The sequence below is a fragment of the Zonotrichia albicollis genome, chromosome 1 (assembly GCF_047830755.1).
Source record: "Zonotrichia albicollis isolate bZonAlb1 chromosome 1, bZonAlb1.hap1, whole genome shotgun sequence".
Lineage (NCBI taxonomy): Eukaryota > Metazoa > Chordata > Aves > Passeriformes > Passerellidae > Zonotrichia > Zonotrichia albicollis.
The window spans coordinates 142670748-142693345 of NC_133819.1; the positions used below are offsets into that span (position 1 = coordinate 142670748).

Genomic DNA, 22598 nt, shown 5'->3' on the forward strand with positions numbered 1-22598 from the left:
GCCATTTTAAGGCAAATAAAATATACAGTGTCTGGACCAAGATTGGATTTCATACCTTCACATCATGAGAGCTCATGCTGATAATTTGCCAGTAGCCTCAGGTCTTTGATAGTAATTTGTCAGATGCTATGCTGAACCTGATTTGCATCTGTACTTACATAAATGCTTTAATTAAAATTATATGCACCAACCTGAGATATATGAACAGCACTGCCTGTTACTTGTTTACATTTCCTGACAATAAAACCCTGCCCTGGCTGCTTCTTGCTGACAGTGTGACTTGACAAGGTTATTTGAGGTGGGGACTAGAAACTTGACAGGTCTCTAGTTAAACTGTGCTGCAAACTGAGGAGCACCAGGAATCTTTCAGGACAAAATTCTCCCTTTATTTTAGCAGCAGAGAAGATCTGAGCAATTTGATTCAAGGGGTCCAATTCAGTCTGTATCCAATGCTGAAGTTCTAGCTTTAGGGTAGTTTTGTTCAGTCAGAATTTATATTTCTTTGCACACTATGTCTGCTTTGTCACACATCCAAAATGTGTAACTCCAATGAGGACAGTAGAAAATCTTTTTAAATACAGCCTCCATGAAGTATAAAATTTTTGAGCACTCTTCATCTTTCAACAGAGCACTACAGACCTTCCTGAAGGGCAGAGTGCTCTAAGGGATTTTGGGGTACCAGGTGGGGCCCTGGTTGTTTCAGTGGGACATGTGAGAGCACGTGGCTGAGTTTCGATGAAGGCAGTGAAGACTCTGGATGTGTTTTTTGCTTAGACCACACATTTCATCTGGAAAACACAGCCATATAAATAGAAATTAAATCCAAACAGTGCAGTTTGCCTTGGGACAGTGGAGGATGTTCCAGTTGAGGAAGCTGTGCTGCTTCACAGTTATTCAGAAGTTGTCATAATGTTGCAAAGGACAAATGGGAAAGTTATGACTAGTTCCACAGACTGCTGTCAAGATCCATGAAATACAGGCTAAAGAGAGCTGTAACTACCTTGCCTGGATTTGGAGGGTTGCTGAGCTTTGTTTAAAGGTGTTTACTTAATTTGCTCTATAGGAGATCCTTTAGAGCCAATCCCTCACTGAGAGGTGTATATGCAGAGGACTGGAGTAAAATCTATTTTAATTGTAATTAATACATAATTAAAGGTCCTTTTCAACCCAAACTATTCTATGATTCTGTATAAATTTGAATTTGCAGTAGGTTTCTCTGGTGACCTCTGACCATATTTTCTGTAGTTATTTCTGAATCTCATTTGAGAGAGTCCATTTAGGTTCAACATATTTGTGCATTACCATTCATCCATTAACCTGTGTGCCTGATAGCTCTGTTCAAGATGCTGAACTGTCCCCTGTGACACAGGTGGCCAAAAGCTGTTTAGTGAAGTCCACGTGAAAGAGCAGAGGAACAAAAGCACCTGCATTTGTGGGGAAGTGCCCTAAATATTTAAATGAGGAGGTGTTAGTAAGCTGAGCTGGCTGGATTGCAGGGTTGAGGTCGTGGGGTGAGTGTCAGTGCAGGGTGATGGTGTCGAGGGAAGCTGGAGCCCATCCCCTCCCATGGCATTGCAGTGCCACAGCCTGAGCCTGGCACAGAAAGGGCAGCCAGCAGTGATGGCCAGGGTGACACCTGCCAGGGCACCTTCTGCCACTGCTGGGGTCTGCACTTGGCACTGCTGGGGTGTGCTGGGCTCAGACTTGCAACCTTGCCTGAATTCAAACTGACATAAGTAAATCCAAACTATTAGTATTGCTTTGCTTCATCCATAGAGGCAGGATGACAGCACCATATTAAATTCATTTTGGCCTGGGGGTGCTCTGATACGTGAGAGGAAGGTGGGGCAGGCAGTGGAAGGGCAGCAGTGGAAGGGCAGCAGCCCTTGTTCCCCTGTTGTGGGAGAGGGGGATGTTGCTGTTGCTCAGTCTGGATTTCTCCATCCCTGAGGGGAGCACAGGGCAGGGCCCGGCAGCGCTCGGCCCCTCTCCGCTCATGAAGCCTTTGCAGTGTGAGGCCCTCACATGAATGAGAGGGCCTGGGGTGTGACACACAAGGGAAAACCTTCCCCCAGGGAAAGGGGCCTGTTGGGAACGGATATTTGTTTTAAAATCTGCTCTGCAGCTGTCTCCTCTGACATTTTGGAGATCCATTGGCCCGCTGTCCCAGCTCAGCCCTCTGCTTTCCCCTCAGACATCTGCACTGCATCTTCCAGCAAGGGATGGAGCAGGATGGAGGCTGGTTGTCAGGAGCCCTGGAAAAGTGTGGATTACAACCCAACTTTAACACTGAAGCAGCTGCTGGTTTGAATGTGGACTGACATCTGAGGTGTGTGTACCTCTGCTCATGCCCACTTCGGTACCTCAGGCTTTCCCAAGGGGAGCTTTAGGTGTGTTGTGAGGTGGGAGAGCAAGTAAGGAGGTCCAGGAAACAGTCCTGCATTTGGAGGTGGTTTCTTTCATAAATTGTCCTGTCTATTTGATTTTAGTCTGCACTAATGCTGCAGGTCTTGTGAGTGCTGCAAGCCAGCCTTTAATCAGCCTGTGCGTATTTTAAGAATTGTGCCGACTGTTGCTGCCTCAGAGATACCTGGAGATTTGGTGGAGAGAAGCCTGTCCTAGTTTCTCAGGGTAGCCAGCAAGGCGTGCTCATTTCCCAATTTAACGTGAGCCTCCTCAGTCTTATTTTTCAAAGCATTTTCTTTGAAGGATTGCAAAGCTCCAAGCAACCAGTTAATGCATGGGGGAAGAGAGAAGACATAGTGTAACAGAGCAATAATTCCTGCAATTAGAAGTATATTAATAACTGCACTTGGGCCATGGAAGGAGTACAGCAGGGTGGGGTTCTGGAAGCAGGGCATCCTTGGGCAAAGGCACGTCCAGCCCTGCTGCAGAGAGGGCAGCTCACTGGTCTGCTGCTCTTTGGTTATTGGTGTGCAATGCTGGAGGCAGCATCCAGCAGCCTCGTGCAGGACTGGCAAGGTTCCTAATGAGGACAAGGCTTAATGGGGTAAAATCATGGCTAGAAAGTGTTGGAGTTTCATAATTTGTGTGTCAGAAATCAGTTAGGCTGGGGGTTTTGTATGGGTCACACAGTGGGTGTGATGGAAATGATTACTCATCTTTCCATCTGAACTCTCCAGACTGGGAAAAGTGAGTATAAATGGTTGATGGCAGACAATCCTCTGGATCTTGAGCATGCCAGCCAAGTGTCCCAGAGCCAGGGAATAAATGATTATCTTAGTTAGACCCGTCTTGAGCTCTGACTTGGAAGTGCACAGGCTCTCTTCCCATGTGCCGAGATCCCTGTGAAACAAGGCTTTGTCAAAGCAGGGACCCAAATTCCAGCAGAAGCACATCTGATAATCAGGCTCTTGGACAGTGTGGTGGAGTTCCCAGCATCACACCACCATGAAAATATGCCAGAAGTATCTCTCAGAAGTAAAAGCATTCCATTCTGGAAAAGCACTTGAGAGACAGTTCATTAGCTCTTTATTTTCATGATCCCAATTGAAATTTCCCACTACTTTATTTATTATACTCTGCTGTCATCTGAAATTGTAAGCAAATTTTCTGAGTTGTCCATACTAGGAACTGTCACCTATTGGTAGGAGTTCTCTGGGAAGGGTCCTTCCTCCATCTACCATGTGTGTGTACAGATGAAGTTTATTCAGATCTTCAGGATATCTGCAATAAGTCATCTCCTCCTAATACAGAATATCACCTGAGGCCAGTTCTTACTTATTATTTCTATTTCAGAGCACCTCAAGACACACATTGGTTGATGAAACAACACAAAGAAAAGCTGGAGGCTGTGCCAAATAGTTCATAACCATGGAGGAAAACTTGGCAGAGGAGCAGAGAAAGGAAGGGAGGAATTAATGCTAAAACATGTGTCTGAGTGGTTTTGATGTGTTTGTTTCATGTTAGCTTTCTTAGATGTTGTCAGCTGTTGCTAAGTTTTGTACACCTAACAGCAAAGATGGTATTAATGGTATTAATGAAAATAGACCCAGTATGGGAAGAGGGCATTTACTGAATTTAGAAGTCTATCCAGATCCCTTTCACTGTTAGATGTATTTTATTATAAAAAAATCTACCTTTTTGATTTGGAGTCACCCAACAAAACCAGTCCTTGGCTGAGATGGACGTTTGACTTGAGTTCTGACGTTCTCTTTTTCTTCTTTTTAAACTAAAAAAACCTTAACTTTAAAAAAATGATACAGTATTTGCAGAATCAATAGAAAAGCTGACCCAGATAAAAGTGTGCAAAAATTGGTTTCATGCCCTAGAACTTTTCCTGCATGCTTTTTGATGGAATGTATCTGATCCTTCAAAAAGGAGGTAACATACAGTGATCTCAGTACCTTTGAAGAATTGTTCTGGAAGAATAACAAGGAGTACTGGAGAAAGGGGAGTGCACTTGTCTGGTTTTCTCCCCTTCATTAAATATATCATGAGACAGAAGAAATTTAATGTCATGTTGCTGGTTATGTGGAAGGATAAGATACATTTTGTATTAAATCTGATTTTTGTCTGATTTTTAAAAGATGAAAGTGCATTTTTCCTGAACAGTCTTCACAGCAAGATGTGATTGGCACTTTACCTCCTTGGTTCATACCTGCTTCTGCTGGAATGAGTGGGAAAGTTGTATCCAAGTAGTAGCAGGGTCCTCTCTCAAAAATGTGACTATATCCTCGATCCTGAGTGGGGTAGAAAGCTGTAAGAAATATCTGGTGTTCCAGATGCATTTCAGTAGAATCACAGAAGGGTTTGGGTTGGAAAGGACATTAAAGATCGTCTCATTCCAGCTCCCCTGCCATGGGCAGGGTCAGCTCCCAGTAGAGCAGGGTGCTGGGAGCCCAGTGCAGTCTGACCTTGAATGCTTCCCAGACAAGGCAACCACAGCTTCTCTGAGCAACCTGTGGCAGTGTCTCACCATCCTCACAGTAAAGAATTTCTTCATAATATCTAACCTAAACCTATTCTCCTTCAATTTGAACCCATTATCCCTTGTCATGGCATTGCATGCCCTTGTAAATATTCTTGACCCATCTTTCCTGTAAGTTCTCTTCAGGTACTGGAAGGCTGCAATTAGGTCACCCTGAAGCCTTCTCTTCTCCACACTGAACAATCCCAATTCACTCATCCCTTCCTCATAAGGGAGGTGCTCCATCCTTCTAATCATCTTTGTGACATCCTCTGAACTCACTCCAACAGGGTAATGTCCTTCCTGTGTTGAGGGCCCCAGAGCTGGACACAGCCCTGCAGGTGGGGTCTCACCAGAGCAGAGCAGAGAGGCAGAATCCCTCCCCTCAAACTGCTGCCCATGAGGTTTTGATGCAACCCAGGGTGTTTGTCTTTCTGGGCTGCATTGCTGGGTCATGCCCAGCTCTCATCCACAGCACCCCCAGGTCGCAGCACGGCTGCTCTGGGTCTGGTCCTCCCCAGCCTGGATTGGTACCAGGAGTTGCCCTGACCCATGTGCAGCATCTTCCACTTGGTCTGGTTAAACCTCATGAGTTTCCCATGGGCCCACTTCTCAAACTAAGGCAGATCCAAACCTTCATTTTATTCCAATGCAGCACAGATCTGGAGGAATCACACATTCAGTGAACCTCTGTTGCTTTGGTTTCCAGAAACATCCCAGGCTGTTCAGGGCTGTGTACCCAGACACATAACAAATTAATGTTCAATACAGTCATCAGAGCGGTGAAGGTGATAAATTGATAGGATAAATTTGTGGGGCATCAAGACTGACAGGCTGTAGGAGACTTTCATTCCATCCCTTTGTATTCTTGGCCTTAAAAGTTAAAGTCTAGCTGGAGGGGAAGGATGGGCCCAGAGTTACTGATTCTTAACAGAATAAACAGACACATTGCCCAGGCTGTGTTGCCTATCCCCAGGATAGGGAGAAAAGGCCACAAAAGCAGCTGCTTTGTGGGGATTTCCACAATCCTTCCCAGTCCTTGGGATCAATCACTTTTTTAATGTGTCAGTGTATGCAGACTTTCCCCTTGTGGCTCCGTTTACTGGAGCATGGGGATACTGAGGAGACAGGGCTGAGGCTGAGCAGCTGGGAGAAGTGCAGTGGGCAAGAACACGCCCTGGGAGGTGCTCCCATCAAACAGGACCTCCAGGAGTTTGCAGTGAGAAGAGCAGCTGAAGCTCAGGACCTATCAGGAACCTGTATTCCTAGAAGGAGTATAAGGGACCCTGGGCAACCTTTCCTGTGGTCTGTTTGTGGCTCTGTGATTACTTGTAGCTGACCCAGGTACCTCTCGCTGAACTTTACAGGTAGAGGGACATGGATGCTCTTACTGAAAACAAGGGACTCAATAGCCCCTAACAGTGCTGGTCTTCATGAGCAAATGAAGCACAAACACAATTATTTGAGAGGAGCAAAGTGATCTATTGCTTTATGTTTATATCCTGTGCTCATTTAATTTCTTGCACCACTTTTGCACCAATGGCTGCTATGTTTGGCAGGAATTTGCAAATACATCGGTGCTTTACAGCCAAAAGTAGGAATGGTGTAAACAGCTGGAAAAGGGAAACCCCTTCCACTTGTATTTATTTTTATGGCAACAAAATCTAGTCGCTGTCTGGTCTTGATCAGTCTTGGTTCTTTCCCTTTTTTTTCTTTTCAGCTGGAGGGTTCAGGGAAACAAAAGAGGGAATGAATAATAAAGAGCAAGGGAAAAGAGTGATTGCTGCTGGGCTCTGTCATGTGGTGAGGAAATCAGGCTGAAACTGGAGAGACCAGGCCAGACCTGACAGTCATACTGGGAGGCCTTGAATTGTGTCACTCTGACAGTGGATCTGAGCAGTGACAATAGCTGGTGAAGTTTCTGGCTGCAGTCTAGCATTATCCATATGTGAAGTTGTGCTGATGGGTTGCTGCTCACAACACTTTCCCCACCTGCCTGCTCTTCCAGGCAGCCTCAAATGATGACCCCTGTCCTTCCCAAGTTGACACATGCATTTAGACCATGGGGACTGATGTGGGGTAGCATGTTTTTCTGTTGTATTTGCTTCAGTTCTCTCTTTCAGAGAGAGCTTCAGAGCAGGTTTTTCCTGCTCTGAACACTGCTGTTGTTATGAGCTTGGATATTTGGTGGGTAGTGGAAGGAATGTGTGATTTTTGGCTCTGTCCCCAGTGTACAACTTACACCATGTATCTCCATCAAATGGAAATATCTCCATGTGTGGCACCTGGGTGGATCTGAACACAGGGACTGCAACATTGCAGGCATGGGGAAGAGTAGCTGGAAGGTTGCCCAGAGGAAAAGGACCTGGAGGTGCTGATAGACAGTGGCTGAACATGAGCCAGTGTGTGCCCAGGTGGCCAAAAAGGCCAATGGCATCCTGGCCTGGATCAGAAACAGTGTGGCCAGCAGGAGCAGGGCAGGGATTGTCCCCTGTACTCAGCACTGGTGAGGCCACACCTTGAGTGCTGTGTCCAGTTCTGTGCCCCTCAGTTTGACAGACAGTGAGGTGCTGGAGATTGTCCAGAGAAGGGCAATGGAGCTGGGGAAGGGTCTGGAGCACACGTCAGATGAGGAGCAGCTGAGGGAGCTGGGGGTGTTTAGCCTGGAGAAAAGGAGGCTCAGGGGGACCTTACACTCCCTACAGCTCCTTGAAAGGAGGCTGCAGCCAGGTGGGGTTGGTCTCTTCTCCCAGGGAACAGTGACAGGATGAGAGGAAGTAGCCTCAGGTTGCACCAGGGGAGATTTGGATTGGATGTCAGCAGTTTTTCACAGAAGGGGTGGTCAGGCACTGGAACAGGCTGTCCAGGGAAGTCACCATCCCTGGAGGTATTTAAAAGACATGCAGATGTGGTACTTAGGGAAGTGGATTAGTGGTTGACTTGGTATAAAGGTTCTTTCCAACATAAATTATTCTGTGACTGTATAAGGGGACATCCCATAGTGTTGAAAATTAATTAGCAGGCTAATAGCCCACAGCTTGGTTGTTTAAAAATAAAAAGTTATTGCTGTACATATGTTGGGCAGAAAAAGAGTCCCAACAACAGTGCAGCAACCACTGTGTTGGAAAACAGTTCTCAGTCATGGCCCTGGCAGAGGAGGGATCTGAGAGTGTTTTCCAACACCTTCATTACTGTGGACATGCAGGTAACTAAGCAGAGGGTGACAGTCTGAAATGAAATGCAAGGGTTAAGAGGAATAATGTGAAATAGTTTAACCTCACTGAAAGCCAAATACAGTAATAATGAACTTTTTCATAGCCAGAACCCTACAGGACATCACTTTCTCTCTCTGGCTGAATTTTCTTATGCAATCAAACATTCTTCTCCTTGCTCTAAACCCCTTGCTGCCAATTTAAAATAGTATGAGACTGAGATTTCTCACCCTTCAAGAAAACACTTTGATTTGTTGAAGGAAGTTAGGAACAGTTAAGGAGATAGGAAAGAAAGCCTTTCTTTCTACCTTTCTCTGTGCTGACATGTGCAACTGGGGGATGTGTTGAAAAGCAAATATAATCTGCTTTGAGCAGTGCTGTCCCATTCTCTTTCATTCTGGTTCAGGGCTCTGGTTCTCCCTGAACCAGACTTAGCATTGGACAGGGAGGGGCAGAAAGGCTGTAGGAGCTCAGGGGGGAAGTGGGTGGTCACCTCCCCGTGCTGGGCTGTGGGGTTAATGTTGTTGTTCATGTGCAAATTTTTCAGGGTGCTGAGATGAGAAGTGGCAGGATCACTGTCTGTCTGTCTGTCTGTCTGTCTGTCTGTCTGTCCATTCAGTGCCAGGGAAGCCAGGCCAGGACCCTTGCAAGCCCCTGTCTCACCCTGTAGCCAAGGCCAGCTGCAGCTGGTGCCAGCAGCCACAGCACTTCTCACCAGCTTCAGCAGAAGTGGGGATGGGCAGAGCCTGACCCTGAGCAGTCCCTGGGGTGGCAGCCAGGCAAAGGTGGCCTCCACGGCTGCCCAGGCTGCCTGGCTCGGCCATCTGCTTCTCCCTAGAGGAATGTGAGATCAGTTTCAAGCTGGCAGAGAAGAACATGTTTTCTGAAATCTACTAAATCTCTCAGAGGGGAGGAATAGTTTCTGGGACAGTGCTGCACAGTGGAAATGTGCCTAAAACAATGAAATTTTTCCTTCTTTTTTTTTTTTAAGACAGCTAATTTGGGTTTTGATCTTATTTACTCTTTATTTTGCTGTTGTTTTCTCTTTCCTTATTTTTATGCTTTGTAATATTTTCAAAAGCAGCTGGTAATATCAGAAGGCATTGCAAAGAGGGGTTTGGTGTATTCCTGTAGTTTATAGAAATTGTCCTGGAGGAAGCTAAGGCTGGAGAGCTGCAGCATGGTGCAGCCTTGGATTGACTGGCTGGGACAGCTTCTGCTCACAGATCCCTGAAAATTGTGCGGTGTGGATAAGGACCTTGTGTGAGTGGTCATCACACTGATGAGGTGGGGAAGATGACTCTTGGGAGGAGCCTCCTGCTCTGTGTGTTCCAGGTCAGCAATGGTGGTTTTCCAGGGAAGCTCAGGGGCTGCCAGCAGCAGCTGGTGTGGGGTGGAAATACTCCCCTCTTCTTAAACTTTGTTCAAAAGGCTGGAGAAGGATAGCTGAGTGCCAAGGGGACAGGAACAAGACCTCTGGGGATGAAGTGCTGCTGTGGGAGATACTCTGTGGTCTGTCCAAGCATCACTGTCTGCACTGTGTGTGCGCTTACTCAGAGACCTCAGAGCACTTTGGGTCTTTTTTAGTGGCTTTTTCACTGCATATTTAGGGTTTTGATGTAGACTTTCAGTTGTATTTTGTCTGTTGTAGGGATGGGGGCAGGGATGGGTTAATTTTAATAGCTTTAGGAAGAGGTTTTGAAGGCAAGAAGGCTCATGAGCATGTTAGTCCATGGTGCTGTGCTCTGCCAGGTTTGGTGAATGCTTAACAAGGACTGAACCAGCAGCCAGGAGCTGTTGGGGCTCTTGGGATCTGCTGGGATAACTGTGATTTTCAGTGTGTGAGAGAGATGACTTTCAGGAACATTTGTATCTGCTAATCATGCTGTAATAACAGTCTGCAGTCGAGAGGCTGCAAACCCCCCATTTCCAGCACAGCTGTGCATGTTTAATTCCATAGCAGCATTGCTAGGCTGCTGTTAGGAGTAATTCACATTGCTAAGGTGGTAATTTTGATCATGGTGTTTTTTAGGGAAATAGAGGTGTAAGCTACACTGAAAAGTTAATAAATGCCTAGTGTGGTACAAACACCAGGGATGAGGAGCAGGGACATGGTGGGTGGCTGCCAGTGCCCCACCCTGCATCCTGGGAATGCATCCTTGCTGTATTCCTGCCTGGCTGAGCCAGCAGCAAAGGAAAGCAGCATCCTGGGCACATTAGCTTAGTGAAGGAGGTTTTTCCTGACCTATTGCTTGTACCACCAGTTTGGGGCTTTGAGACAGTCAGGCCATTTGATGGATCAGCAGTACTGTGGGGAGAACACCAGAGCTGGTGGAGCTGTGGGGAGTTGGTGCACCTGCTCCATGGGGATGCTTTGGGCTGACCCCAGGATTTAAACTGCATCTTCAGGAGGAGAAACTGAGAGGAGTGTGGGGTTTATTTCCCTTCATCTCAAGCTTTGGAAAGCAAGTGCTTTCAGGGCTTCCAATTCAGTTTCTCTCTGTAAAATATGCTTTTGCAAAATTGATAATTTCTGTAGGTTGAGAGTGTCTCAAAGGAACTTTTCTGTCAAGTATCTAAAAAGTACCATTATTTCTCTTCCCTGTCTAACAGCAGCTCAAGATTTGCCTTTTAGCTCTCTGAAGATATCTCGACAATCTCCTTTTTTTTGTAAAAAACTCCATGGTGAATAAAGCAAAATAATCCCATTTTCAGGTGGTTTGTGCTGTAGTGTTTGGGTTGCAGAAACCATGTGGAGTGCTGCTGTTTATAAAGTATGTAAAAGCTGTTTCGTTTATTTTCTTTTGTTTTGCCATGAGGTGTTTTTTTGGAAAGAATCTAGAATGATGAAGCAGCTGGTGGCTGAGTCTCCTGCTCAGTGTGCAGAGAATGAAGATTGGCTGGGATAGCTGGAGTTACTCACTGCATGCTGTGGGCCACGTAAACACACAAACAGGCAATTCCTGTCAACCAGGAGTGTGTGGTAACTCAGAAAGCACCATTTACTGTTCTGTGCATGTACTCACCATGACAACACAGGGAGCCAGCAGATACAGATCTCCCCAGCTCTTGTCCATTGCTCTGTGGGTGTTGGTGTGGCACAGCTCATGTGGGTGAAATGGTGATGGCTGTGTGAATGCCTCCTGTGCAGACGGGAGGTCTGGTCTGAATCTGCCTGATCCCAGCATTGTGATGCATTCCAGGAAAGTGGTGTTTTCATGGCAAGGAAAGCTGCTTCTCCTGCCTTGTGCTGCCTCGGAGTAAGCACATCCCCAAGGGAGGCTGCTCAAGAGCTGCCCACAGCAGGGATGCTCAAGACAAGCAAACTCAGGCAAGAGTTTTCAATAGTAATTACCTACCTGTTGAAAAAGTTGGTGTTTCTATATCAAACATGTTTGTGACTCCTTCATTTCACTGTTGCCTAACTCCAAGCATTCAAAAGCAGTAGCAGATCTTCCAGAAGTGTGAAATACTTTGAAAGATCTGAAATATGTATGTGTGTATATATATACACACATATATTACCAACTTGTTTCTGGGCTGTTATATTAAACCCAAACCATATTCTCATAGCCACGAGGGGCAGAAACTTTTTTGTATACTTTCTGATGAGGAATGTGCAGGATGATTACAACAGCAAGGGATTAGATGGAATAACCCTGAAGATTTCTTTCTGCTTTATTTTTCCAAAAGTGAAGAAGATCCTTGGAGAAGCTTCACCAGCTGGGTCTTTAGGAGCAGTACCAAAAATTGTGAGGGTCAATATACAGTCCCAACCAGCAACAGTACCATACACATACATATTTATTTTATTTAACATTCTAAGCAGAGGTTTGAGATCAAGGAAAGACAGGACTGTGTTGGACTGTAGGTGTTTTCCTTGTTATTTAGAAGTGTTTTATTCATAGGTTTGGATTTAGTTCTGTTGGCAAGCTGTAGGGTCACTTTTGTGTGTTCGACCCAGCACTGAAAAAGCAGGATTTCAGATAGCAATTTTAGTAAAATATGACTGGACTAAACCCATTAAATACAGAAACAGCTTCATCCTAAGCCTACCATGTGAGAATGTAGAATTTGACCCAAAAGAGGGAGGAAGAGCAGCAGAAGGTGGCCTGCTGGGTCCCAAAGTGTTGGAGGTATAAATAGCACAAAATCTGCAGCTATCCCATGTGTTTTATTTCTCTTTTACAATTCAGTGAAACTAGCAGGTTTTGCCTTACTCTTAGATGGAGCAGAGCGGGAAGCAGTTTCCCTTTTATCTGTGAATAAACATGCAGCTTTTTCTAGCCTAAGCTCCTAAAATATGGTGATGGTTGTGTAATAGCTTCTGGCTCCCCAGCTCCTCCAGTAGCCAGTGTGCTCTTTCAGGAAATCAAAAGATCCAAAAAATACCAACCTAACCTGCTGGGAAGCAGCAAAAGACTCCAAGTGGTTTCTTTTGGGTTTGTCAGCCAAGCTTCCTCAGGCCAGATAACAGGAGGCTGGAGTTTCAAACCCAAATATTTCAGCTGAGCTGAAAGTGCAGCTTGTGCTCACAGTTCTACTGAGGCAATCAATAAGCTGCTGCCTCTTTTCCTGGGGGGCTTGTGAGGTGGTTTTCTGTTTGTATTTCTTTTACTCAGAGCAGTCCCTTGGCTGTTTATTATCTCTTTAGCCATTCTTGCAGACCTGCAGGCACTGTGTTTCTTAGGTGTGTATACAAGGCACTGCCAAAGGGGAATATTTTTCTGTTCAGTTCTGCTCTTGCAGCTGCTGAAGCAAAACCTTCCTCTCCTGTTTTCTTAGGTGTAAAAAAAATAAAGCAAAAATGAGGAAAGCCTACATTAGCTTTGGGAGACAGCAGGTAAGTCCCTTTAATGAGGAGAAGGACAATTTTGATGGCATTTTGTAGAAGTTCCCAATAGCCAGGGAGTTTGTTCTGGAGCATGGCAGCTGCAGCAGATGTTTTGTGGGTATTTCCAGTGCAAACCACAGTGGTGGCATCTCAGGATGTCAGTGTGAGCACTCTGCACTGTCTGCTTGGCCTAAGAAATGTGGATTTTTTTTTTCTCCTGACAGGATCCCAAGGTTCATTATGTTACTGTAGAAGGGCTGGAGAACCAAATCTTTCAAATTGCTTGTCAGTGGTGGTCAGTGGAAAAGGGAATTGCTGGAATTCCTGGTGCTGGTGAAAAAACTAAATCACCAGTTGTAAAGGTGAGGGGATGGCTGCTGTGCTCTTTTATTTTTCTTCATGACTTACATGATTTTTTCCACTTTTGTAGTTATCAGAAGTACTGTTCATCTTCAGAGAGAGTCCCAGGATGTAAGAAATCAAGTGCTGTGAGTGAGTAGCTTTTTCTTTCCATTTTCCTTTACATGAGAAATCCAAACTTGCCCAAACAGAAGGAGAATCTTCTAATTTTTTTTTCTTTTAAGGACATTTCAAGAAATGTTTACAGCAAGCAAATCCAGTCTGTTGGAACTAGTTGAGTGCCTTTGGCACCTCTTTGCAGCCCACAAAATAAAGTCAGCATTGTATTACCACATAGGCTGAATAATTATCTCACTACAGATATAAACCACATGAATGCATTTAACTCAGAATATGGTTAGCAGAATGAACCATTAGCACCATCTGAAGCTTGTTTGTTCTTTTCAAGCTTTAGCAGCTATGGAAAGACAGAATCTTGCTGAAGAGTTGAGGCATTCCTTGGGAAGTGAGCTTGCATCATTTGCAATGGAAAAAGAGCCCAGATTGGCTGTTATGTTGTTTTTGTGTGTATGGACAGCACCGCAGCCTTGTCATCACAATAGGAAACGTATTTGTGTCTTCCCTGATGTGATAAAGTAGCTTTGAAGGAAATTCTATATCACAAGACACCTGCACACTTGCTTCAAAACACCTTAGCCAGGAGCTTCTGTATATATTTAAAAAAAAACAAAAAAAAACCCCTGAAAATGTATATTTGAAGAGCAGCTGCCCTACAGCCTTTCCCTGTGCATTGCTGGAGGGTGTGGGCTGGGATTTCCCAGCAGCTGTGGCTGCTCTGCAGCTCTCCAGGTGGACCAGCCAGGGCTGGTCTAAAGGAACCTCAGGAAATCCTGGTTGGAGCCTTTGGCTGTGCCTGGCACAGTGTGGGCTCCTGGGACAGCTGCTCTGAGCTTTGATAACAGGGCTGAAATTTGGATGCTGTTGTTCTGGGCTTCATTGCTTTCTGTAAGTAAATTTTATTAGCAGAGGGGTAGAATAAGGGGGTTTTTGAGGCTTTTATAATCAGCTCAACTCCTGTTTTTACCCTGTTCTATGATGATGGCAATCTGTGGTTACTTGGACATCAGCAGACTCTTGATTTTATTTTCATTTCAGTGGCTTAAGCCTGTTTTCTGTTACAACAACAAAAATCTATTTGGGCTAGAGCAGAATAAAACCCCAAATTCAGATCAATTTGAAAAAGAAAGGGCTGGTTTTGTTAAAGGAGAAAAACTGAGTCCATCCATGTTTGGTAAAGGTGTGGTGAAAATTCCCAAATAAACACCTATCAGGCATTCAGAAACTGGTAAGCAAAAAAAATTGAATCCTTCTTTCAGCCCTTTATGAAGGTTACTGGCAATGAGTGCAGTAACTGGAGAAAAAAGGGATGTGAAATGATGACAGTGTTTTGTATTGATCTCCCTCAGGAAGGTTCATGGTTCATATTCTCCCTTTGAATCACAAATGTTTTCTTCTAACTCCTTGGTGTTTAGACTGCCACACAAAACCTGCTAATTGAGCTGTGGGGCTTATTTTTTGCGAGTCACTTACAAAGCATTGCACAGGGTGGGCTCTGGCCTCTGTTTTTTACAGCTGTGTTGGCTTCAGAGTGATGAATAGATACCAACTTAAGTGAAAAAAAAATCAGAAGTGTGCATTGTATATATATATTCTCAAAGTATATCCACATCTTAGAAAAGCTCTTTGCTCATCTCAGAACCAAAACTTTAGGTAGGCAGTGTTGAAATCTGGGAATCATTTTCTCAGTTCCTAATGAATCTACATCCCAATGCACCCCTGTGGTGGTTGGTTCCAGGGGTTGAGCATGGGGACCTGCTCCTCAGAGAAGGACTTGCTGGTCCCACATAGATGTTGTCTGTGTCATTAAATCAAAGTAAAACAGTAGTGCTGATACAGGCATGTAATCCACAGGTGCCTCTGATACATTATAACTGTGTTAAGAGGATGAGAGAGAAAGCCAAGAGTGGCCTCCTTGGAAGCTCTCCCGGCAGCTGGTGTAGGGTCTCAGATGGCTCTGAAGTTACTGCAGCAAGATCCAGTCACAGCTCAGCAGTGAAAGGAGACTGGAAGTTCCCACTTGCCTGTCTTCTCCCACTCTGGCTGCGTGACAGAACTGGGGAGCATGAGGTGGCTGCAGTGGGACAGTGCTGACTGAGAAACTTCCCTCCTGCTTAGAAGCTCAGGAAACCCAGAGCTAGAAGAACTTGGCTCCTCTATGTCTGCTCTCTCTGTCCTCTTGCAGTATTGCCCTGCAAAATCTTTCAGTTGTTCTATGAGGGAACTGATGGAGAGAAGGAAAAAGAGGCTTTCTTGTCATTTTCCTTTCTCTGTTTGGCTGCCAGCAGCTGGAGGTGGATCTTGCCAGTGGCTGCTCCCAGAGGTGCCTGTCCTCAGTGAGGGGTGGCACTGTGGGTGTCAACAGGGACTTGGGGTGGCTCTGACTGACATCCTTGCAGAGAGGCCTTGACCTAGAGCTGTGTTATGAGCTGTTAGGGAAGGTTTGGGAAGCTCCTGCCACTTCCAGTGGGCCTGGGGACAGTTATGAGCAGGCTGTGAGTGGTGGTTGCTTCACCCATGAGGTTTTAATTCGCCATCCCTTTGTAAGGCAGCATCTCTGTCCTGCTGTTTAAAAGCAATACCCACTTTATTACGGGCAGAATTCAGCTGATGGAGTTTGGTTCTCTGCAGAGATGGCAGTCATCCCTTGGTGGAGAGCCAAGCCCTGGGAGGATGCAGGGGAGGGTTCCTCCAGGCTGTGGGTGCTTGGGGGAAGCATCCTCAGGTGGTTGTGTGGCTGCTCTCCCTCCCCAGGATGCCCTGTGTCAGGACAGGTTGGTGAGGTGGCTGCAGATCACAGGATGCCCAGGGCAGGCTGCAGAGTTGGACTACAAAGGCACAGCAGGTTTGGTGGGGGAGCAGGAGGACAGAGAAAGTGTCCTTTGGGCAGTAGTAGCTTGGAGAAATTAACTCATTTAAGTTGAGACTTCTGGATGTATAACTTCGAAAAAATACATACTTGTTGCAGTAAACTGTTCTCTTATCAGATGAGATTTAGATGAATTTGGGGTTATTTTTGTTTCTTGGAGCTTGAGCAGTGAATTTGGAAGTATTTTCTGCAGATAAAATGACAACAGTGTGTTAGAGGTGCCAGAATTGTGTACAGAAACTGCTTTGCCAAATGCAACAGTGGTGTTACCTCTTTGCTCTTACATGGGGCAAGAGATGGGGCTCTAGCTGTGGCAGCCCTGAAATTGTCACTTGTACTTGTCACCAGCAAAGCCACCTCTCCAAGCAGTGCCCTCCTCACAAAACCAGCGCTCATTCTCCAGTGCTTGATCAGGCAACTGTCTGGAAATTTTGGACAGACTGTTTTATTTTTTAAAAGGAAGGGAATACTGTTGTAACTGAAGGATAAAGATGTGGAGGAGAAGTTGGTTGGAGAGCAGGAGAAATTTAGTCAGGGGAGATGAGGCTTATCCAAAAGCCTCCATTACAGCTCCAAGATGAGAAGGGGTGAGAGGATTTCATTCATGTAACTGCAAATCTGCAGTTCATATCACAGCCCAGGGCAGGTTTTCCCCAGAGCTGAGTGCTGCCTGGGCTTTGGTAAGGTTGGGATTGCTTCTCCCTGGCTCTCCAGCAGCCCCAATGTGGTGGTCCTTTGGGATCTTGCTCCATTCTTCTTATTTTTGATACTGACTCTTCCTTTTCTTTTCCGTTAAGTATGATGTCACAAATGACATCAGTCCAATAACTGCTTGTGGTTGTCATAGCCACAGTCTGTGACACCCAAACAAAGCAGCAGGAAACCAAAGCTGGCATACAGATGCTGTAATATTCATTACATTCCCTTTGGTTATTAACTGCGTGGTTAGGTATTTCTTTTCCATTGGAAAGAAAGGAGGAAGGGGGCTTAAAAGCAAAATCTTGAGTCACTGAGGAGGAGGAATGTGGTTTCCACCTCTATCTGACCAGTGTAGCTGGACTTCTCCATCCCAGTGCTCTTCCCCTGAGGTAATATTGCTCTGTCCTCAACTGCTCAACTCCCTTTGCAGTTGCTGCCATCCCTTCAGAGCATGTGGCGATGCTCCTGTGGATAAGGCAATGGGAGACTCTGCACTGCTCTAGCACAAGCTGTGTCCTGGGGCAAAGCCTCCCAAAGGCTGGCAGGGAGGGAGGGCCAGGTCAGGCAGCTTTACCTGCTGGGATGGCTGAGGCTGTCATTGTTGTGCTGCATGCATAGAGTACAGAAGGGTTTTTTTCATCTTTTGGGGGCATCACATGTGAGGGGGGAGTGGTTGTTTGCTGTTCTTTGTTTTGTTTTGTTTCTTGAATCTGTGAAATAAGCTTTTCTGGTTGAGCAGCAGAGCTTGTTTGTCCCTGCAAGATTTAATCACTTACTCAGTTTTGCACAGTTGGCCTAATAGTAGGAAGGTGCTTGCTACAAAAAATAATGCAAATAATGTAAAAAGCATTTAAATAAATGACAGAAATAGATGTGGTATGAGCACTGCATTTGCAAGACAAGCACTGGAGGTGGGTGGTTGGGGCTTGCTGGGGAGGAGCCCCCTCAGCCCCTCACTGCTGCAGGCCTGTGGGGAGCCACTGTCTGTGTGACCCTCACCAGAGCTTCCCCTTGCCCAGTGCCACCCCCTGTGTGCCCCACAGGGACATACTGACCCTGAGTACTCCAGCATGGCTTCCCCAAAATGTCTGGGCATGTGATTGCTGGGCTGAGCCCAGGTAACCCCCCAGGTCTGTGCTGGGAGCAGGCAGCAAACACAGAGCACAGTCCAGCTCTGCATTCAGGCACTCGCTGCCGTGGCTCCTGCTGGTGCTTGCAGGGAGGTGCTCATTATATAATAGCTGCTGGTTGATTAATATGCTGTGAGTCAGAAGCACCAGGGTATTTTAGCTTTCTCTAGTTGCTATGGAAACGTTATTTTAACAAATAGCTTTTTAATATTTAATTAAAACAGCTTTTGGCAAGCTGGAGTAAGAACTATTACAATTACTACTACAAAGGGTTAGCAGTGAAGTGTATTCCAGAGCCATGGGTTTTTTTTTGGTTGAGCCTGTGTCATGTGTCCCCCACCCTGATCTGTCAGCTTCAAAAAATTAAAAAAATAAAAACACCCAAGTAAAAATCACTAATTTATTGGTTGTGAGAGATGTGTTCTTGTTCCTAAGACACAAAGCAAATGTAATGCAAATCTGCAGTCACAATTGAAGGTTGTCACTTCTTTCAATGTGCAGTGCCAAGGCAGCCCTGTAAGGACGAAGCAGTGTGATAGCATTTATTAATCACTGCTGTATCACTGGTGTTCCTTCTTCTACCTCTGCCTCCCCAATGAGCTCATTCCTGTTTTGTTTGCTTCGTGTTCCCTCTGTGTCAGGTTGGATACTTTTCCTTGCCAGCTTGTGGAGGAGGCTGGTGCTGTGTCCGGATCAGGCTCTGGACAGATTCCTAGTCTTTTTTTAGGTGAGCTCCTCTGCTCCCTGATACCAAATGATTCTGCAGCAGAGACAAATGAACAGAGAACTCAGTCTCCAGAGAAAAATAAATATTTAACAGCTCTTTATAAATAACCTTTATTTATAGAACAGTTGCAGGTTCTATCATACTTGGTAAATGGGGATGCTTTTTATGCAAGAATTCTGCCTTGAGGGACTCAGTGGATGCTTAATGTCGTCTGTGATATAATAATGAAACAAATGTGTCGCTCTCATGGGATTCCCTTCCAGCCCCTATTTCCTGTGATTAACTTCAGTATTGCACACTTCATCTCTATTCACATCACAGTCCTTAATATTGTACTGAAACCTTATTTGGAAGGTAACACCTTCATTTCCTGAGGGCAGGGGAAGGGTGTTGAGGGTTGTGACTTGTGCAGGTGGTTCTGAGGCTGTGTGTACATCCATCATGTACCATTTGTGGTGGCTGGTCCAGGCCTGGGGATCTATGAGCTCAGCCTCTCACTCTGAGAGTCTGGGATGGTGCTGTTACCCCATTTTATAAATGAGTGAAAGCAAACCTGGAGAGATGGATGTGTTTCACCCCAGCTGCCTACAAATTAAGCAGTTATTCTATAGTAGCTGTCTAACCACTTCCAGCATCAGTTGGAAGACTGCACCATTAGCAGAGATGTTTCACCCTGCTTTAGGACAGGTGTTTGAGGCAGATCACAAGCATAGCCCTCACACTTGTCTATCTCTCCCCATTCAACTCTGAGCCATAAACTAGATGGGGAAAAAGAAACCAAGAGGAATGCCACGCTGACCAAAGATGACCTATACAATTTCTGTAGTGGTCCATAACAGTGTTCCAGGCTGTAGGATGTCCTTGCTCTTCAAACTGCTCTGGTCACACAGTATCAGGTGGGCCTTCCAAGGCAGCACAGCTAATCTCTGCTACTCATTGCTCACAGCTGGGCATCTGGGATTTAACAGCTCAGAAGGATATGCAAAACCAGTCCCCAGGCATGTAAACTAAGGTGCTAAAGATTTGTCTAAAGCGTTCCAGCAAGCCAGGAAGAGAATTAAGGCTTTCCTTCCTGTTTACACTGGAGGTGTGTTGTCATGACCAAAACAAGAGTGAGAATATTATTGCTGCAGTAATACAGCAAGTACTATGGGTATGTTAGGCAGTTCTTTAAAAAAAAACCTTCTGAGTTGCGTCCCATACTTCTTGCTAAGTTCTTTGATGTCTTTTTAAATCCCTACTAGCTGATAGCAAACTCATCTAATCCAAAGGTGATCCCAGGATATGGCAGGAGCTGTGATGGAGGCAGGGTCTCTGGATGGTGACAGCCACAGAGCAGCACATGCTTGCAGCCACCTGTCTCAGCTGCTGCTTCCTGAGAGGTCTGGGAAGGAATCCTTTTCATTTTCTCCCACCAAGCACCTGACACACTGCAAAACCCAAATTTTCATGCTTTCATAGCAATTGTGGGTCTCCATTGGGCTTGCAAGGCAGCAGCCAGGACAGGCTTTGCAGTGGGAAGGTGGGAGCTCCTGCCATGCTGGAGGGGCAGCATGGGGTGGGGGCAGGCAGGGGCTGTTGTGGGGGAAGCTGACAAGCAGATGGATGAAGCTGGCATTGCCAGGGGAGTGGAGGAGGTGAGTACTGCTCTGTTAGTAGATGTGATCAGGCTGCCTCAGAGGGACAGGGGGACTGAGAGCTCTGAACCAAATGCCCTGACCAAAGGGAACCTGTGGAACTGTTCCTTGGGAGGAGCTGGGAAGGGTTTGGTTGAGGGTGACTGGCAAGGGTAGAGGTCTGAGCACTGGTGCTTTTGAGTATTAAAAGGCAGTGGGTTAAGTACCTGAAATAGGACTTGTTGCAAGAAGGTACAGAAATAACATTTCTACCTGAAATTTTCTTCAAATGGCCCAATTTTGCAAAGGATACAGAGACAAGTGCTCCAGAATAGCAGTCCTGCTTGAGCTACATGCTAAGAGAAATGGTTATGGGTGGCTGATAGTGTAAATACTGACAGGGCAGCAGATGGGGGAGCCAGGAGGGTCAGGCCAGCTCTGCTGTCCCTGTCCCTGAGCAGAGGGGAGCAGTGGGTTGTTGGGGAGGGATGGCTCTGCCAGGAGTCTGTGTGGTGGAGCAGGCCTGGTGCTGAGAGATTTGGGGGAGTCCTTGATGCTCAATGCTCCTGGGTGCTGGGATGGGTGGCAGGTCTGGAAAGCTGTTACCCAGGAGGGAAATTAGAATTGATCATCAGGAGGGGGAAAAAGTAGAAAGTGGGAGCCTGAATTTCTATTTGGGTAGATGTGCAAAGGAATTGTATGGAAAAGCTGAAATGTGATTTATGAGGGGAAATAAATGCTGTACAGTGAACACAGACTGCTGTGAGAGAGTTTGCCTGTCAGGTCCTCAGCTCAGCATCAACTACTCAGCCTCCCTGTATGGGTGCAATGTGCTACACAGATTTTCAATTTACAGTAATTTGGGACTTGCATGTAGTCTGGAGAGGTGTGACAGGCACTCAGGCAGGTCTGACTTTCCCTCCCCTGAGGATAAGGGCGGATCCAAGGTGGCAGAAAGACCTGTGTGGGAGCAAAGGGCATGTCTTGCCCAATTAGTGCTCATAGATACAGCAGTAAAAAAGGACTCCACCAAAATAAAGCCCAAGGCTTGTGGGGTTTTATTTTGGGGTTTTTTTCATGTGATTTGGGATCCATGTACACACCTGGCATTGCAAATCTGTGGTCTGTCACAAATCCCTGTGTAACCAAGCCTGGGATCTTCTCCCCTCACTTAAACTCTCATCCCCTCCCCTTAAAGCGAAACCAGGCTTTGCCAGCTGTCCTCTTCACTGCTCCCAGTGGATTTCAAAGGTGCACTGCTGCTTCCATGTCTGCCTGATAAGCAAGAACATCAAGGGATAGAATAGAGTTCAGTGAATTGAAGGAGAGAAGTTGGAAGTGACAAAAATGGCAATGAACTTTTCCTGAAGCTTTCCATCTCCCCCTGTTCCAGACGTTTCCTTCTTTTTGCTACCATCAGTAGTTTTTGGTAGGTTTTTTGTCTCAGTGGCTGCTCACTCATGGAGATGTCTCTTGGAAATCAGAAGCCCAAGGTCTTGATAGCAGGAGCACCTGGACCTGTGAATCTGCTGTGTGAATGTGCTTCTGTCTCCTAAGGCAGCAAATACAGTGGGGGTATCACATCACCAACAGTTTCACAGAAACAACTGATGTTTTTGTATGGGTCATTTGTGCCAATTTCCCTGTTAGTGGCATTAGGCTGGAGCATCCCATAGGCACTGAGCACAGTGGTGGTCTCTGAGTTGACTCAGTTTTCATTGTCAGCATTAGTTATGACTCAGGTATAAACAATCTGGCACATTTCCTGTCTGCATTCTCCAAGTCCCCTCTTCCCTGTGTGCCTCAAACCAGATATCTCTGTGTTTGCCATGCTCTGAAACCCAGCCAGGCTTGCAGCAGATGAATCAAACCCTGCTGTGCTTGGGGCAGCTGCATTTCAGATGCTGCTGTGAGTTTGTGTAGGGAAGGGCAAGGGGGATGAAATGCTTGCAAAGAGCACCTACTGCAGGAGGAGACTGGAGCTCTAGCAGGACAGGGAATGGCCTTGCATTTATTGTCTTTGTTATTAATATTGGATTAAAATGTGGTTTATGTTACTTACAGTATATATGTAATTTTACCTAGTGAGTGTGTATTAACTATT

General features: G+C 45.8%; 1 protein-coding gene across 4 annotated transcripts in view; it reads left to right on the forward strand.

Moving 5' to 3' along the window:
- ZHX2 (zinc fingers and homeoboxes 2) overlaps positions 1-22598 on the forward strand; it is a 74171-nt gene that overhangs the window by 18151 nt on the left and 33422 nt on the right. For 2 of the 4 annotated variants that reach the window (XM_074556399.1, XM_074556426.1), the window contains exon 2: positions 13407-13468. The exons of 1 other annotated variant lie outside the window; for it this stretch is intronic. The gene's annotated coding sequence lies outside the window, so the exon portion shown is untranslated. The remainder of the gene's footprint in view (positions 1-13406; positions 13469-22598) is intronic. One more of the 4 variants, XM_074556408.1, reaches the window with a different exon arrangement.